This window comes from Zootermopsis nevadensis, unplaced genomic scaffold (assembly GCF_977971745.1).
Source record: "Zootermopsis nevadensis isolate Lab colony 2312 unplaced genomic scaffold, Znev_1.0 Znev_ptg000065l, whole genome shotgun sequence".
NCBI classification, from domain to species: Eukaryota; Metazoa; Arthropoda; class Insecta; order Blattodea; family Termopsidae; genus Zootermopsis; species Zootermopsis nevadensis.
In genome coordinates, this window is record NW_028259196.1 from 391,021 (window position 1) to 409,528 (window position 18,508).

Sequence of the window (18,508 nt, forward strand, 5' to 3'; positions counted from 1 at the left end):
GGTCCTCGATGCAATTCGAAAGTATTGATTTCTTTCCATTTAGGTCGTCACAGATGGCACGTCTAATCTTTGGTTCTGTATTTTTCCGATAGACTGCGTCCTTGTGTTTGTACGTCGTGTCCTCGAGTAAATGTGATGCAATATATTCGATATATTTTGTAGAAGTTTGACATAGGACACCAATATGTTACCACAAGTTTGACTTGCGCCACGATTTCCGCGCCCACCAAACATTGCAATTGATGTACCATAAATTTATATTCTGTTTCTTTGTGAGGCGACTTATACTAATAAATGACGTAATATCATTCACGTATGTTTATTCCGATTCTTTCGTTACATGATACTACTTATAGTGAGTTAGATTGGGTCATCGTTACGCATGAATCTGCTACGTATTTGCGTCAAAATCTACACTGCATCAATTTTGGAAGAAATATTTCTTTTGGAAATATTATGTAATTTTAGACGTGTTATGATGTATTACACGCATATAAGCACTAATTGTGTTATATGGGGATTGTGTGAGCGCTTATTATCTTTATTGATTAGTGGTCGTGGCCGACTTTGCGCATCTTCCACCTCACGACTTTGATGCCTTCGTGCGAATTTCTAAAAGGCGATAAGACATAAGAGAGTATGAATATCATTAACTTACCTGTGGAATGACGTCCATACAAAATTTCAATAATTTCTGAGCAACCATTCGCTTTTTCAAAATTCGTGCGCAGGAAACCATTTTGCACTGATGCGTATTACCCCGTTTTGGTTGGTTTGGGTTAGGTTAGGTTAGGTTAGGTTAGTGGGGCACCTGCGCAGACGTTGTTGCGCAGTGCAGTCGTATGACTTGCGCATGTGAGGGCACCTTAAGATCGTTATGGTTTATTGTATATTATTAAACACCCAAAAATTCGATTTCGTCACTTTAAAAACTGTATTATATTCTGGGCTTCTCTTTGATACCTGATTTAATTGTTTTACAAAGATATTTTATTGGACACATACTTTCAGTATTTGCAAGTACACCAATCACTTATCACTTAAATATGATGTAATTGAATATTTCATTGTGGAAGTATATATGTTGTCACACGAAGAATAATTTATTAAAATATGTTTTTAATTTTATATTACACTACATGTAATTACTACAGTGACCCCAGTCATCGTTATAAAGAATAAATGTTCTCAAATTACATAGGTCCAGCTTCTGCAGATACGCGATGTCTGTATATGATTTACGTGTTACTAACTCGTACAAACGTCTTTACTGAGCACACATGGCATGAAAATGTCCATTCACCGAAGTCGTATGTCTCAATGTGGCGAACCGCACATATTCTTGCACTTTATGTTGGATTGTTGTTTCAATTGTTTCTATTCTCACACGTCACCGAGAAGACATCCTTACACTGAGATTCAGTGTAGGTAGCAACCGTTAATACTTGAATGAACGGTGGTAATTAATCTTGTTATTGGTCCCGAAGAACTCTATTCCTAGAACACAAAGTTACGTTGATACTGACCGACCGGTATCAAATAATTCCAACCGCAGTTTAACGGCGACTAGTCAAATGGAACCAGCCGACTGTTCCAAGACAGAATCAGTACTGTCTGCCTTCTGATTGGTCCTCGATGCCATTCGAAAGTATTGATTTCTTTCCATTTAGGTCGTCACAGGTGGAACGTCTTAGCTTTGGTTCCGTATTTTTCCGATAGACTGCGTCTTTTTGTTTGTACGTCGAGTCCTCGAGTAAATGTGAGGCAATATTTTCGATATATTTTGTAGACATTTGACATAGGACACCAATATGTTACCACAAGTTTGACGTGCGCCAAGAATTCCGCGCCCACCAAATATTGCAATTGATGTACCAGAGATTTATATTCAGTTTCTTTGTGAGGCAATTTATATTAATAAATGACGTACTATCATTCACGTATGTTTATTCCGATTTTTTCGTTACATGATACTTATTTATAGTGAATTAGATTGGGTCATCGTTACGCATGAATCTGCTTCGTATTTGCGTCAACATCTACACAGCATCAATTTTGGAAGAAATATTTCTTGTGGAAATATTATGTAATTTTAGACGTGTTTATTTATTAAAATATTTATTTAATTTTATATTACACTACATGTAATTACTACAGTGACCCCAGTCATCGTTATAAAGAATAAATATTTTCAAATTACATAGGTCAAGCTTCTGCAGTTACGCGATGTCTGTATATGATTTACGTGTTACTAACTCCTACAAACGACTTTACTGAGCACACATGGCATGGAAATGTCTTTTCACTGAAGTCGTATATCTCAATGTGGCGAACCGCTCATATTCTTGCGTGTTATGTTGGATTGTTGTTTCAATTGTTTCTAATCTCACACGTCACCGAGAAGACATCCTTACAGTGATATTCAGTGCAAGTAGCACCCGTTAATACTTGATTGAACGATGGTAATTAATCTTGTTAATGGTCCCGAAGAACTCTATTCCTAGAACACAAATTTACGTTGATACTGACCGACCGGTATCAAATAATCCCAACCGTAGTTTAATGGCGACTATTCCAATGGACCAGCCGACTGTTCCAAGACAGAATCAGTACTGACTGTCTTTTGATTGGTCCTCGATGCAATTCGAAAGTATTGATTTCTTTCCATTTAGGTCGTCACAGTTGGCACGTCTAATCTTTGGTTCCGTATTTTTCCGATAGACTGCGTATTTGTGTTTGCACGTCGTGTTTTCGAGTAAATGTGAGGCAATATTTTCGATATATTTTGTAGAAGGTTGACATAGGACACCAATATTTTACCACAAGTTTGACGTGCGCCACGAATTCCGCGCCCACCAAACATTGCAATTGATGTACCAGAGATTTATATTCAGTTTCTTTGTGAGGCAATTTATATTAATAAATGACGTACTATCATTCACTATGTTTATTCCGATTCTTTCGTTACATGATACTTATCTATAGTGAGTTAGCTTGGGTCATCGTTACGCATGAATCTGCTACGTATTTGCGTCAACATCTACACTGCATCAATTTTGGAAGAAATATTTCTTGTGGAAACAATGTAATTTTAGACGATTTATGATGAATTACACGCATATAAGCACTAATTGTGTTATATAGGTACTTTGTGAGCGCTTAATATCGTTATTGATAAGTGGTCGTGGCCGACATTGCGCATCCTCTACCTCACGACTTTGATGCCTTCGTGCGAATTTCTAAAAAGCGATAAGACATAATAGAGTATGAATATCATTAACTTACCTGTGGCATGACGTCCATACAAAATTTCAATAATTTCTGAGCATCCATTCGCTTTTTCCAAAATTCGTGCGCAGGAAACCATTTTGCACTGATGCAGATTACCCCGTTTTGGTTGGTTTGGGTTAGGTTTGGTTAGGTTAGGTTAGGTTAGTGGGGATCCTGCGCAGATGTTGTTGCGCAGTGCAGTCGTATGACTTGCGCATGTGAGAGCACCTTGAGCTCGTTATGGTTAATTGTATATTATTAAACACTCGAAAATTCGATTCCGTCACTTTAAAAAGTATATTATATTCTGGGCTTCACTTTCATACCTGATTTAATATTTTTACAAGGATATTTTATTGGACACATACTTTTAGTAATTGCAAGTACACCAATCACTTATCACTTAAATATGATGTTATTGAATATTTCATTGTGGAAGTATATATGTTGTTACACGAAGAATAGTTTCTTAAAATATTTATTTAATTTTATATTACACTACATGTAATTACTACAGTGACCCCAGTCATCGTTATAAAGAATAAATATTTTCATATTACATAGGTCCAGCTTCTAAAGTTACGCGATGTCTGTATATAATTTACGTGTTACTAACTCGTACAAACCTCTTTACTGAGCACACATGGCATGGAAATGTCCTTTCACCGAAGTCGTATGTCTCAATGTGGCGAACCGCACATATTCTTGCACTTTATGTTGGATTGTTGTTTCAATAGTTTCTATTCTCACACGTCACCGAGAAGACATCCTTACACTGAGATTCAGTGTAGGTAGCACCCGTTAATACTTGATTGAACGGTGGTAATTAATCTTGTTAATGGTCCCGAAGAACTCTATTCCTAGAACACAAAGTTGCTTTTAATACTGACCGACCGGTATCAAATAATCCCAACCGTAGTTTAATGGCGACTATTCCAATGGGACCAGCCGACTGTTTCTAGAGAGAATCAGTAATGACTGTCTTCTGATTGGTCCTCGATGCCATTCGAAAGTATTGATTTCTTTCCATTTAGGTCGTCAAAGGTGGAACGTCTTATCTTTGGTTCCGTATTTTTCCGATAGACAGCGTCTTTGTGTTTGTACTTCGTGTCCTCGAGTAAATGTAAGGCAATATTTTCGATATATTTTGTAGACATTTGACATAGGACACCAATATGTTAAAACAAGTTTGACGTGCGCCACGAATTCCGCGCCCACCAAACATTGCAATTGATGTACCAGAGATTTATATTCAGTTTCTTTTTGAGGCAATTTATATTAATAAATGACGTACTATCATTCACTATGTTTATTCCGATTCTTTCGTTACATGATACTTATTTATAGTGAGTTAGATTGGGTCATAGTTACGCATGAATCTGCTTCGTATTTGCGTCAACATCTACATAGCATCAATTTTGGAAGAAATATTTCTTGTGGAAACATTATGTAATTTTAGACGTGTTATGACATTTTACATTCATATAAGCACTAATTGTGTTATATGGCGATTGTGTGAGCGCTTAATATCGTTATTGATAAGTGGTCGTGGCCGACTTTGCGCATCCTCCACCTAACGACTTTGATGCCTTCGTGCGAATTTCTAAAAAGCGATAAGACATAATAGAGTATGAATATCATTAACTTACCTGTGGCATGACGTCCATACAAAATTTCAATAATTTCTGAGCATCCATTCGGTTTCTCCAAAATTCGTGCACAGGAAACCATTTTGCACTGATGCAGATTACCCCGTTTTGGTTGGTTTGGGTTGGGTTAGGTTAGGTTAGTGGGGCACCTGCGCAGACGTTGTTGCGCAGTGCAGTCGTATGACTTGCGCATGTGAGGGCACCTTGAGCTCGTTATGGTTTATTGTATATTATTAAACACTCAAAAATTCGATTCCGTTACTTTAAAAAGTATATTATATTCTGGGCTTCACTTTCATACCTGATTTAATTATTTTACAATGATATTTTATTGGACACATACTTTCAGTAATTGCAAGTACACCAATCACTTATCACTTAAATATGATGTTATTGAATATTTCATTGTGGAAGTATATATGTTGTCACACGAAGAATAATTTATTAAAATATTTTTTTAATTTTATATTACACTACATGTAATTACTACAGTGACCCCAGCCATCGTTATAAAGAATAAATGTTCTCAAATTACATAGGTGCAGCTTCTGCAGATACGCGATGTCTGTATATGATTTCCGTGTTACTAACTCGTACAAACGTCTTTACTGAGCACACATGGCATGAAAATGTCCATTCTCTGAAGTCGTATGTCTCAATGTGGCGAACCGCACATATTCTTGCGTGTTATGTTGGATTGTTGTTTCAATTTTTTCTAATCTCACACGTCACCGAGAAGACATCCTTACACTGAGATTCAGTGTAGGTAGCACCCGTTAATACTTGATTGAACGATGGAAATTAATCTTGTTAATGGTCCCGAAGAACTCTATTCCTAGAACACAAAGTTACGTTGATACTGACCGACCGGTATCAAATAATCCCAACCGTAGTTTAATGGCGACTATTCCAATGGACCAGCCGACTGTTCCAAGACAGAATCAGTACTGACTGTCTTTTGATTGGTCCTCGATGCAATTCGAAATTATTGATTTCTTTTCATTTAGGTCGTCACAGTTGGCACGTCTAATCTTTGGTTCCGTATTTTTCCGATAGACTGCGTCTTTGTGTTTGTACGTCGTGTTCTCGAGTAAATGTGAGGCAATATTTTCGATATATTTTGTAGAAGTTTGACATAGGACACCAATATTTTACCACAAGTTTGACGTGCGCCACGAATTCCGCGCCCACCAAACATTGCAATTGATGTACCAGAGATTTATATTCAGTTTCTTTGTGAGGCAATTTATATTAATAAATGACGTACTATCATTCACTATGTTTATTCCGATTCTTTCGTTACATGATACTTATTTATAGTGAGTTAGCTTGGGCCATCGTTACGCATGAATCTGCTACGTATTTGCGTCAACATGTACACTGCTTCAAATTTGGAAGAAATATTTCTTGTGGAAACAATGTATTTTTAGACGATTTATGATGTATTAAACGCATATAAGCACTAATTGTGTTATATAGGTACTTTGTGAGCGCTTAATATCGTTATTGATAAGTGGTCGTGGCCGACATTGCGCATCCTCCACCTCACGACTTTGATGCCTTCGTGCGAATTTCTAAAAAGCGATAAGACATAATAGAGTATGAATATCATTAACTTACCTGTGGCATGACGTCCATACAAAATTTCAATAATTTTTGAGCATCCATTCGCTTTTTCTAAAATTCGTGCGCAGGAAACCATTTGGCACTGATGTAGATTACCCCGTTTTGGTTGGTTTAGGTTAGGTTAGGTTAGTGGGGCACCTGCGCAGACGTTGTTGCGCAGTGCAGTCTTATGACTTGCGCATGTGAGGGCACCTTGAGCTCGTTATGGTTTATTGTATATTATTAAACACATTCAAAAATTCGATTCCGTCACTTTAAAAATTATAATATATTCTGGGCTTCATTTTCATACCTGATTTAATTTTTTTACAAAGATATTTTATTAGACACATACTTTCAGTAATTGCAAGTACACCAATCACTTATCACTTAAATATGATGTTATTGAAATTTTCATTGTGGAAGTATATATGTTGTCACACGACGAATGATTTATTAAAATATTTTTTAATTTTATATTACACTACATGTAATTACTACAGTGACCCCAGTCATCGTTAAAAAGAATATATGTTCTCAAAATACATAGGTCCAGCTTCAGAAGATACGCGATGTCTGTATATGATTTACGTGTTACTAACTCGTTCAAACGTCTTTACTGAGCACACATGGCATGGAAATGTCCATTCACTGAAGTCGTATGTCTCAATGTGGCGAACCGCACATATTATTGCGTTTTATGTTGGATTGTTGTTTCAATTGTTTCTAATCTCACACGTCACCGAGAAGACATCCTTACACTGAGATTCAGTGTAGGTAGCACTCGTTAATACTTGATTGTACGATGGTAATTAATCTTGTTAATGGTCCCGAAGAACTCTATTCGTAGAACACAAATTTACGTTGATACTGACCGACCGGTATCAAATAATCCGAACCGTAGTTTAATGGCGACTATTCCAATGGGACCAGCTGACTGTTCGAAGACAGATTCAGTACTGACTGTCTTCTGATTGGTCCTCGATGAAATTCGTAAGTATTGATTTCTTTCCATTTAGGTCGTCACAGTTGGCACGTCTTATCTTTGGTTCCGTATTTTTCCGATAGACTGCGTCTTTGTGTTTGTACGTCGAGTCCTCGAGTAAATGTGAGGCAATATTTTCGATATATTTTGTAGAAGTTTGACATAGGACACCAATATGTTACCACAAGTTTGACGTGCGCCACGAATTCCGCGCCCACCAAACATTGCAATTGATGTACCAGAGATTTAAATTCAGTTTCTTTGTGAGGCGATATATATTAATAAATGACGTACTATCATTCACGTATGTTTATTCCATTTCTTTCGTTACATGATACTTATTTATAGTGAGTTAAATTGTGTCATCGTTACGCATGAATCTGCTACGTATTTGCGTCAACATCTACACTGCATCAATTTTGGAAGAAATATTTCTTGTGGAAACATTATGTAATTTTAGACTTGTTATGACGTATTACACGCATATAAGCACTAATTGTGTTATATGGGGATTGTGTGATCGCTTAATATCGTTATTGATAAGTGGTCGTGGCCGACTTTGCGCATCCTCCACCTCACGACTTTGATGCCTTCGTGCGAATTTCTAAAAAGCGATAAGACATAATAGAGTATGAATATAATTAACTTACCTGTGGCATGACGTACATACAAAACTTGAATTAGTTCTGAGCTTCCATTCGCTTTTTCCAAAATTCGTGCGCAGGAAACCATTTTGCACTGATGCAGATTACACCGTTTTGGTTGGTTTGGGTTAGGTTAGGTTAGGTTAGGTTAGGTTAGGTTAGTGGGGCACCTGCGCAGACGTTGTTGCGCAGTGCAGTCGTACGAATTGCGCTGGTGAGGGCACCTTGAGCTCGTTATGGTTTATTGTATATTATTAAACACTCAAAAATTCGATTCCGTCACTTTAAGAAGTATATTATATTCTGGGTTCACTTTCATACCTGATTTAATTTTTTTACAAAGATATTTCATTGGACACATACTTTCAGTAATTACAAGTACACCAATCACTTATCACTTAAATATGATGTTATTGAATATTTCATTGTGGAAGTATACATGTTGTCACACGAAGAATAATTTATTAAAATATTTTTTAATTTTATATTACACTACATGTAATTACTACAGTGACCCCAGTCATCGTTTTAAAGAATAAATTGTCTCAAATTACATAGGTCCAGCTTCTGCAGATACGCGATGTCTGTATATGATTTACGTGTTACTAACTCCTACAAACGTCTTTACTGAGCACACATGGCATGGAAATGTCTTTTCACTGAAGTCGTATGTCTCAATGTGGCGAAACGCACGTTTTCTTGCATGTTATGTTGGATTGATGTTTCACTTGTTTCTATTCTAACAAGTCACCGATAAGACATCCTTACATTGAGATTCATTATAGGTAGCACCCGTTAATACGTGATTGAACGGTGGTGATTAATCTTGTTAATGGTCCCGAAGAACTCTTTTCCTAGAACACAAATTTACGTTGATACTGACCGACCGGTATCAAATAATCCGAACCGTAATTTAGTGGCGACTATTCCAATGGGACCAGCCGACTATTCCAAGACAGAATTATAACTGACTGTCTTCTGATTGTTCCTCGATGCAATTCGAAAGTATTGATTTCTTTCCATTTAGGTCGTCACAGATGGCACGTCTTATCTTTGGTTCCGTATTTTTCCGATAGACTGCGTCATTGTGTTTGTACGTCGTGTCCTCGAGTAAATGTGAGGCAATATTTTCGATATATTTTGTAGAAGTTTGACTTAGGACACCAATATGTTACCACAAGTTTGACGTGCGCCACGAATTCCGCGCCCACCAAACATTGCAATTGATGTACCAGAAATGTATATTCTGTTTCTTTTTGAGGCGATTTATATTAATAAATGACGTAATATCATTCACGTATGTTTATTCCGATTCTTTCGTTACATGATACTTATTTATAGTGAGTTAGATTGGGTCATCGTTACGCATGAATCTGCTACGTATTTGCGTCAACATCTACACTGCATCAATTTTGGAAGAAATATTTCTTGTGGAAACATTATGTAATTTTAGACGTGCTATGATGTATTACACGAATATAAGCACTAATTGTGTTATATGGGGATTGTGTGAGCGCTTAATTTCGTTATTGATAAGTGGTCGTGGCCGACTTTGCGCATCCTCCACCTCACGAATTTGATGCCTTCGTGCGAATTTCTAAAAATCGATAAGACATAATAGAGTATGAATATCACTAACTTACCTGTGGCATGACGTCCATACAAAATTTCAATAATTTCTGAGCATCCATTCGCTTTTCCCAAAATTCGTGCGCAGGAAACCATTTTGCTCTGATGCAGATTACTCCGTTTTTGTTGGTTTGGGTTGGGGTAGGTTAGGTTAGGTTAGGTTAGGTTAGTGGGGCACCTGCGCAGACGTTGTTGCGCAGTGCAGTCATATGACTTGCGCATGTGAGGGCACCTTGAGTTCGTTATGGTTAATTGTATATGATTAAACACTCAAAAATTCGATTCCGTCACTTAAAATAGTATATTATATTCTGGGCTTCACTTTCATAGCTGATTTAATTTTTTTACAAGGATATTTTATTGGACACATACTTTCAGTATTTGCAAGTACACCAATCACTTATCACTTAAATATGATGTTATTGAATATTTCATTGTGGAAGTGTATATGTTGTTACACGAAGAATAATTTATTAAAATATTTATTTAATTTTATATTACACTACATGTAATTACTACAGTGACCCCAGTCATCGTTATAAAGAATAAATGTTCTAAAAATACATAGGTCCAGCTTCAGAAGATACACGATGTCTGTATATGATTTACGTGTTACTAACTCGTACAAACGTCTTTACTGAGCACACATGGCATGGAAATGTCCATTCACTGAAGTCGTATGTCTCAATGTGGCGAACCGCACATATTCTTGCGTGTTATGTTGGATTGTTGTTTCAATTTTTTCTATTCTCACACGTCACCGAGAAGACATCCTTACACTGTGATTCAGTGTAGGTAGCACCCGTTAATACTTGATTGAACGATGGAAATTAATCTTGTTAATGGTCCCGAAGAACTCTATTCCTAGAACACAAAGTTACGTTGATACTGACCGACCGGTATCAAATAATCCCAACCGTAGTTTAATGGCGACTATTCCAATGGGACCAGCCGACTGTTCCAAGACAGAATCAGTACTGACTGGCTTCTGATTGGTCCTCGATGCAATTCGAAAGTATTGATTTTTTTCCATTGAGTTCGTCACAGATGGCACGTCTTATCTTTGGTTCCGTATTTTTCCGATAGACTGCGTCCTTGTGTTTGAATGTCTGTGTCCTCGAGTATATGTGAGGCAATATTTTCGATATATTTTGTAGAAGTTTGACATAGGAAACCAATATGTTACCACAAGTTTGACGTGCGCCACGAATTCCGCGCCCACCAAACATTGCAATTGATGTACCAGAAATTTATATTCAGTTTCTTTGTGAGCGATTTATATTAATAAATTACGTACTATCATTCACGTATGTTTATTCCGATTCTTTCGTTACATGATACTTATTTATAGTGAGTTAGATTGGGTCATCGTTACGCATGAATCTGCTACGTATTTGCGTCAACATCTACACTGCATCAATTTTGGAAGAAATATTTCTTGTGGAAACATTATGTAATTTTAGACGTGTTATGATGTATTACACGCATATAAGCACTAATTGTGTTATATGGGGATTGTGTGAGCGCTTATTATCTTTATTGATAAGTGGTCGTGGCCGACTTTGCGCATCCTCCACCTCACGACTTTGATGCCTTGGTGCGAATTTCTAAAAGGCGATAAGACATAAGAGAGTATGGATATCATTAACTTACCTGTGGCATGACGTCCATACAAAATTTCAATAATTTCTGAGCATCCATTCGGTTTCTCCAAAATTCGTGCGTAGGAAACCATTTTGCACTGATGCAGATTACCCCGTTTTGGTTGGTTTGGGTTAGGTTAGGTTAGGTTTGGTTAGGTTAGTTTAGGTTAGTGGGGCACCTGCGCAGACGTTGTTGCGCAGTGCAGTGGTATGAATTGCTCTGGTGAGGGCACCTTGAGCTCGTTATGGTTTATTGTATATTATTAAACACTCAAAAATTCGATTCCGTCACTTTAAAAAGTATATTATATTCTGGGTTCACTTTCATACCTGATTTAATTTTTTTACAAAGATACTTCATTGGACACATACTTTCAGTAATTACAAGCACACCAATCACTTATCACTTAAATATGATGTTATTGAATATTTCATTGTGGAAGTATACATGTTGTCACACGAAGAATAATTTATTAAAATATTTTTTTAATTTTATATTACACTACATGTAATTACTACAGTGACCCCAGTCATCGTTATAAAGAATAAATGTTCTCAAAATACATAGGTCCAGCTTCAGAAGATACGCGTAATCTGTATATGGTTTACGTGTTACTAACTCGTACAAACGTCTTTACTGAGCACACATGGCATGGAAATGTCCATTCACTGAAGTCGTATGTCTCAATGTGGCGAACCGCACATATTCTTGCGTGTTATGTTGGATTGTTGTTTCAATTGTTTCTATTCTCACACGTCACCGAGAAGACATCCTTACACTGAGATTCAGTGTAGGTAGCACCCGCTAATACTTGATTGAACGGTGGTAATTAATCTTGTTAATGGTCCCGAAGAACTCTATTCCTAGAACACAAAGTTACGTTGATACTGACCGACCGGTATCAAATAATCCCAACCGTAGTTTAATGGCGACTATTCCAATGGGACCAGCCGACTGTTCCAAGACAGAATCAGTACTGACTGGCTTCTGATTGGTCCTCGATGCCATTCGAAAGTATTGATTTCTTTCCATTGAGTTCGTCACAGATGGCACGTCTTATCTTTGGTTCCGTATATTTCCGATAGACTGCGTCCTTGTGTTTGAATGTCGTGTCCTCGAGTATATGTGAGGCAATATTTTCGATATATTTTGTAGAAGTTTGACATAGGAAACCAATATGTTACCACAAGTTTGGCGTGCGCCACGAATTCCGCGCCCACCAAACATTGCAATTGATGTACCAGAAATTTATATTCAGTTTCTTTGTGAGCGATTTATATTAATAAATTACGTACTATCATTCACGTATGTTTATTCCGATTCTTTCGTTACATGATACTTATTTATAGTGAGTTAGATTGGGTCATCGTTACGCATGAATCTGCTACGTATTTGCGTCAACATCTACACTGCATCAATTTTGGAAGAAATATTTCTTGTGGAAACATTATGTAATTTTAGACGTGCTATGATGTATTACACGAATATAAGCACTAATTGTGTTATATGGGGATTGTGTGAGCGCTTAATATCGTTATTGATAAGTGGTCGTGGCCGACTTTGCGCATCCTCCACCTCACCAATTTGATGCCTTCGTGCGAATTTCTAAAAATCGATAAGACATAATAGAGAATGAATATCATTAACTTACCTGTGGCATGACGTCCATACAAAATTTCAATAATTTCTGAGCATCCATTCGCTTTTCCCAAAATTCGTGCGCAGGAAACCATTTTGCACTGATGCAGATTACCCCGTTTTGGTTGGTTTGGGTTGGGTTAGGTTAGGTTAGGTTAGGTTAGTGGGGCACCTGCGCAGTACAGTCATATGACTTGCGCTTGTGAGGGCACCTTGAGCTCGTTATGGTTAATTGTATATGATTAAACACTCAAAAATTCGATTCCGTCACTTTAAAAAGTATATTATATTCTGGGCTTCACTTTCATAGCTGATTTAATTTTTTTAAAAGGATATTTTATTGGACACATACTTTCAGTATTTGCAAGTACACCAATCACTTATCACTTAAATATGATGTTATTGAATATTTCATTGTGGAAGTATACATGTTGTCACACGAAGAATAATTTATTAAAATATTTTTTTAATTTTATATTACACTACATATAATTACTACAGTGACCCCAGTCATCGTTATAAAGAATAAATGTTCTCAAATTACATAGGTCAATATTTTTTTTTTTTTTTAATTTTCCGTCGTTTACACAAGCTTATTGTTAAAATCATATAAAATTTCACATAAAATTGTTAAATTTTAAAATTGACGACACGTTTCGATTTACAATCTTATCATCGTCAGGTCAGATTGTATATCGAAACATGTCGTCAATTTTAAAATGTAACAATTTTATGTGAAATTTTATATGATTTTAACAATAAGCTTGTGTAAACGACGGAAAATAAAAAAAAAATATTGTATTGAAACACAAGCATGATGCAATTAAGATATAAGCTACATAGGTCAAGCTTCTGCAGATACGCGATGTCTGTATATGATTTCCGTGTTACTAACTCGTACAAACGTCTTTACTGAGCACACATGGCATGGAAATGTCCATTCACTGAAGTCGTATGTCTCAATGTGGCGAACCGCACATATTCTTGCGTGTTATGTTGGATTGTTGTTTCAATTGTTTCTATTCTCACACGTCACCGAGAAGACATCCTTACACTGAGATTCAGTGTAGGTAGCACCCGTTAATACTTGATTGAACGGTGGTAATTAATATCGTTAATGGTCCCGAAGAACTCTATTCCTAGAACACAAAGTTACGTTGATACTGACCGACCGGTATCAAATAATCACAACCGTAGTTTAATGGCGATTATTCCAATGGGACCAGCCGACTGTTCCAAGACAGAATCAGTACTGACTGGCTTCTGATTTGTCGTCGATGCAATTCGAAAGTATTGATTTCTTTCCATTGAGTTCGTCACAGATGGCACGTCTTATCTTTGGTTCCGTATTTTTCCGATAGACTGCGTCCTTGTGTTTGAACGTCGTGTCCTCGAGTATATGTGAGGCAATATTTTCGATATATTTTGTAGAAGTTTGACATAGGAAACCAATATGTTACCACAAGTTTGACGTGCGCCACGAATTCCGCGCCCACCAAACATTGCAATTGATGTACCAGAAATTTATATTCAGTTTCTTTGTGAGCGATTTATATTAATAAATTACGTACTATCATTCACGAATGTTTATTCCGATTCTTTCGTTACATGATACTTATTTATAGTGAGTTAGATTGGGTCATCGTTAAGCATGAATCTGCTACGTATTTGCGTCAACATCTACACAGCATCAATTTTGGAAGAAATATTTCTTGTGGAAACATTATATAATTTTAGACGTGTTAAGATGTATTACACGCATATAAGCACTAATTGTGTTATATGGGGATTGTGTGAGCGCATAATATCGTTATTGATAAGTGATCGTGGCCGACTTTGCTCATCCTCCACCTCACGACTTTGATGCCTTCGTGCGAATTTCTAAAAAGCTATAAGACAAAATAGAGTATGAATATCATTAACTTACCTGTGGCATGACGTCCATACAAAATGTCAATAATTTCTGAGCATCCATTCGATTTTTCCAAAATTCGTGCGCAGGAAACCATTTTGCACTGATGCAGATTACACCGTTTTGGTTGGTTTGGGTTAGGTTAGGTTAGGTTAGGTTAGGTTAGTGGGGCACCTGCGCAGACGTTGTTGCGCAGTGCAGTCGTATGACTTGCGCAGGTGAGGGCACCTTGAGCTCGTTATGGTTTATTGTATATTATTAAACACTCAAAAATTCGATTCGGTCACTTTAAAAAGTATAATATATTCTGGGCTTCACTTTCATACCTGATTTAATTTTTTTATAGAGATATTTTATTGGACACATACTTTCAGTAATTACAAGTACACCAATCACTTATCACTTAAATATGATGTTATTTAATATTTCATTGTGGAAGTATACATGTTGTCACACGAAGAATAATTTATTAAAATATTTTTTTAATTTTATATTACACTACATGTAATTACTACAGTGACCCCAGTCATCGTTATAAAGAATAAATGTTCTCAAAAAACATAGGTCCAGCTTCTGCAGATACGCGATGTCTGTATATGATTTCCGTGTTACTAACTCGTACAAACGTCTTTACTGAGCACACATGGCATGGAAATGTCCATTCACTGAAGTCGTATGTCTCAATGTGGCGAACCGCACATATTCTTGCGTGTTATGTTGGATTGTTGTTTCAATTTTTTCTATTCTCACACGTCACCGAGAAGACATCCCTACACTGAGATTCAGTGTAAGTAGCACCCGTTAATACTTGATTGAACGGTGGTAATTAATCTTGTTAATGGTCCCAAAGAACTCAATTCCTAAAACACAAATTTACGTTGATACTGACCGACCGGTATCAAATAATCCGAACCGTAGTTTAATGGCGACTATTTCAATGGGACCAGCCGACTGTTCCAAGACAGAATCAGTACTGACTGTCTTCTGATTAGTCCTCGATGCCATTCGAAAGTATTGATTTCTTTACATTGAGTTCGTCACAGATGGCACGTCTTATCTTTGGTTCCGTATTTTTCCGATAGACTGCGTCCTTGTGTTTGAACGTTGTGTCCTCGAGTATATGTGAGGCAATATTTTCGATATGTTTTGTAGAAGTTTGACATAGGAAACCAATATGTTACCACAAGTTTGACGTGCGCCACGAATTCCGCGCCCACCAAACATTGCAATTGATGTACCAGAAATTTATATTCAGTTTCTTTGTGAGGCGATTTATATTAATAAATGACGTACTATCATTCACGAATGTTTATTCCGATTCTTTCGTTACATGATACTTATTTATAGTGAGTTAGATTGGGTCATCGTTAAGCATGAATCTGCTACGTATTTGCGTCAACATCTACACTGCATCAATTTTGGAAGAAATATTTCTTGTGGAAATATTATGTAATTTTAGACGTGTTAAGATGTATTACACGCATATAAGCACTAATTATGTTATATGGGGATTGTGTGAGCGCATAATATCGTTATTGATAAGTGGTCGTGGCCGACTTTGCTCATCCTCCACCTCACGACTTTGATGCCTTCGTGCGAATTTCTAAAAAGCTATAAGACATAATAGAGTATGAATATCATTAACTTACCTGTGGCATGACGTCCATACAAAATGTCAATAATTTCTGAGCATCCATTCGATTTTTCCAAAATTCGTGCGCAGGAAACCATTTTGCACTGATGCAGATTACACCGTTTTAGTTGGTTTGGGTTAGGTTAGGTTAGGTTAGGTTAGTGGGGCACCTGCGCAGACGTTGTTGCGCAGTGCAGTCGTATGACTTGCGCAGGTGAGGGCACCTTGAGTTCGTTATGGTTTATTGTATATTATTAAACACTAAAAAATTCGATTCGGTCACTTTAAAAAGTATATTATATTCTGGGCTTCACTTTCATACCTGATTTAATTTTTTTATAGAGGTATTTTATTGGACACATACTTTCAGTAATTACAAGTACACCAATCACTTATCACTTAAATATGATGTTATTTAATATTTCATTGTGGAAGTATACATGTTGTCACACGAAGAATATTTTTTTAAAATATTTTTTTAATTTTATATTACACTACATGTAATTACTACAGTGACCCCAGTCATCGTTATAAAGAATAAATGTTCTCAAAATACATAGGTCCAGCTTCTGCAGATACGCGATGTCTGTATATGATTTCCGTGTTACTAACTCGTACAAACGTCTTTACTGAGCACACATGGCATGGAAATGTCCATTCACTGAAGTCGTATGTCTCAATGTGGCGAACCGCACATATTCTTGCGTGTTATGTTGGATTGTTGTTTCAATTGTTTCTATTCTCACACGTCACCGAGAAGACATCCTTACACTGAGATTCAGTGTAGGTAGCACCCGTTAATACTTGATTGAACGGTGGTAATTAATCTTGTTAATGGTCCCGAAGAACTCTATTCCTAGAACACAAAGTTACGTTGATACTGACCGACCGGTATCAAATAATCCCAACCGTAGTTTAATGGCGATTATTCCAATGGGACCAGCCGACTCTTCCAAGACAGAATCAGTACTGACTGGCTTCTGATTGGTCGTCGATGCAATTCGAAAGTATTGATTTCTTTCCATTGAGTTCGTCACAGATGGCACGTCTTATCTTTGGTTCCGTATTTTTCCGATAGACTGCGTCCTTGTGTTTGAACGTCGTGTCCTCGAGTATATGTGAGGCAATATTTTCGATATATTTTGTAGAAGTTTGACATAGGAAACCAATATGTTACCACAAGTTTGACGTGCGCCACGAATTCCGCGCAAACCAAACATTGCAATTGATGTACCAGAAATTTATATTCAGTTTCTTTGTGAGCGATTTATATTAATAAATTACGTACTATCATTCACGAATGTTTATTCCGATTCTTTCGTTACATGATACTTATTTATAGTGAGTTAGATTGGGTCATCGTTAAGCATGAATCTGCTACGTATTTGCGTCAACATCTACACTGCATCAATTTTGGAAGAAATATTTCTTGTGGAAACATTATGTAATTTTAGACGTGTTAAGATGTATTACACGCATATAAGCACTAATTGTGTTATATGGGGATTGTGTGAGCGCATAATATCGTTATTGATAAGTGGTCGTGGCCGACTTTGCTCATCCTCCACCTCACGACTTTGATGCCTTCGTGCGAATTTCTAAAAAGCTATAAGACATAATAGAGTATGAATATCATTAACTTACCTGTGGCATGACGTCCATACAAAATGTCAATAATTTCTGAGCATCCATTCGATTTTTCCAAAATTCGTGCGCAGGAAACCATTTTGCACTGATGCAGATTACTCCGTTTTGGTTGGTTTGGGTTAGGTTAGGTTAGGTTAGGTTAGGTTAGTGGGGTACCTGCGCAGACGTTGTTGCGCAGTGCAGTCGTATGACTTGCGCAGGTGAGGGCACCTTGAGCTCGTTATGGTTTATTGTATATTATTAAACACTCAA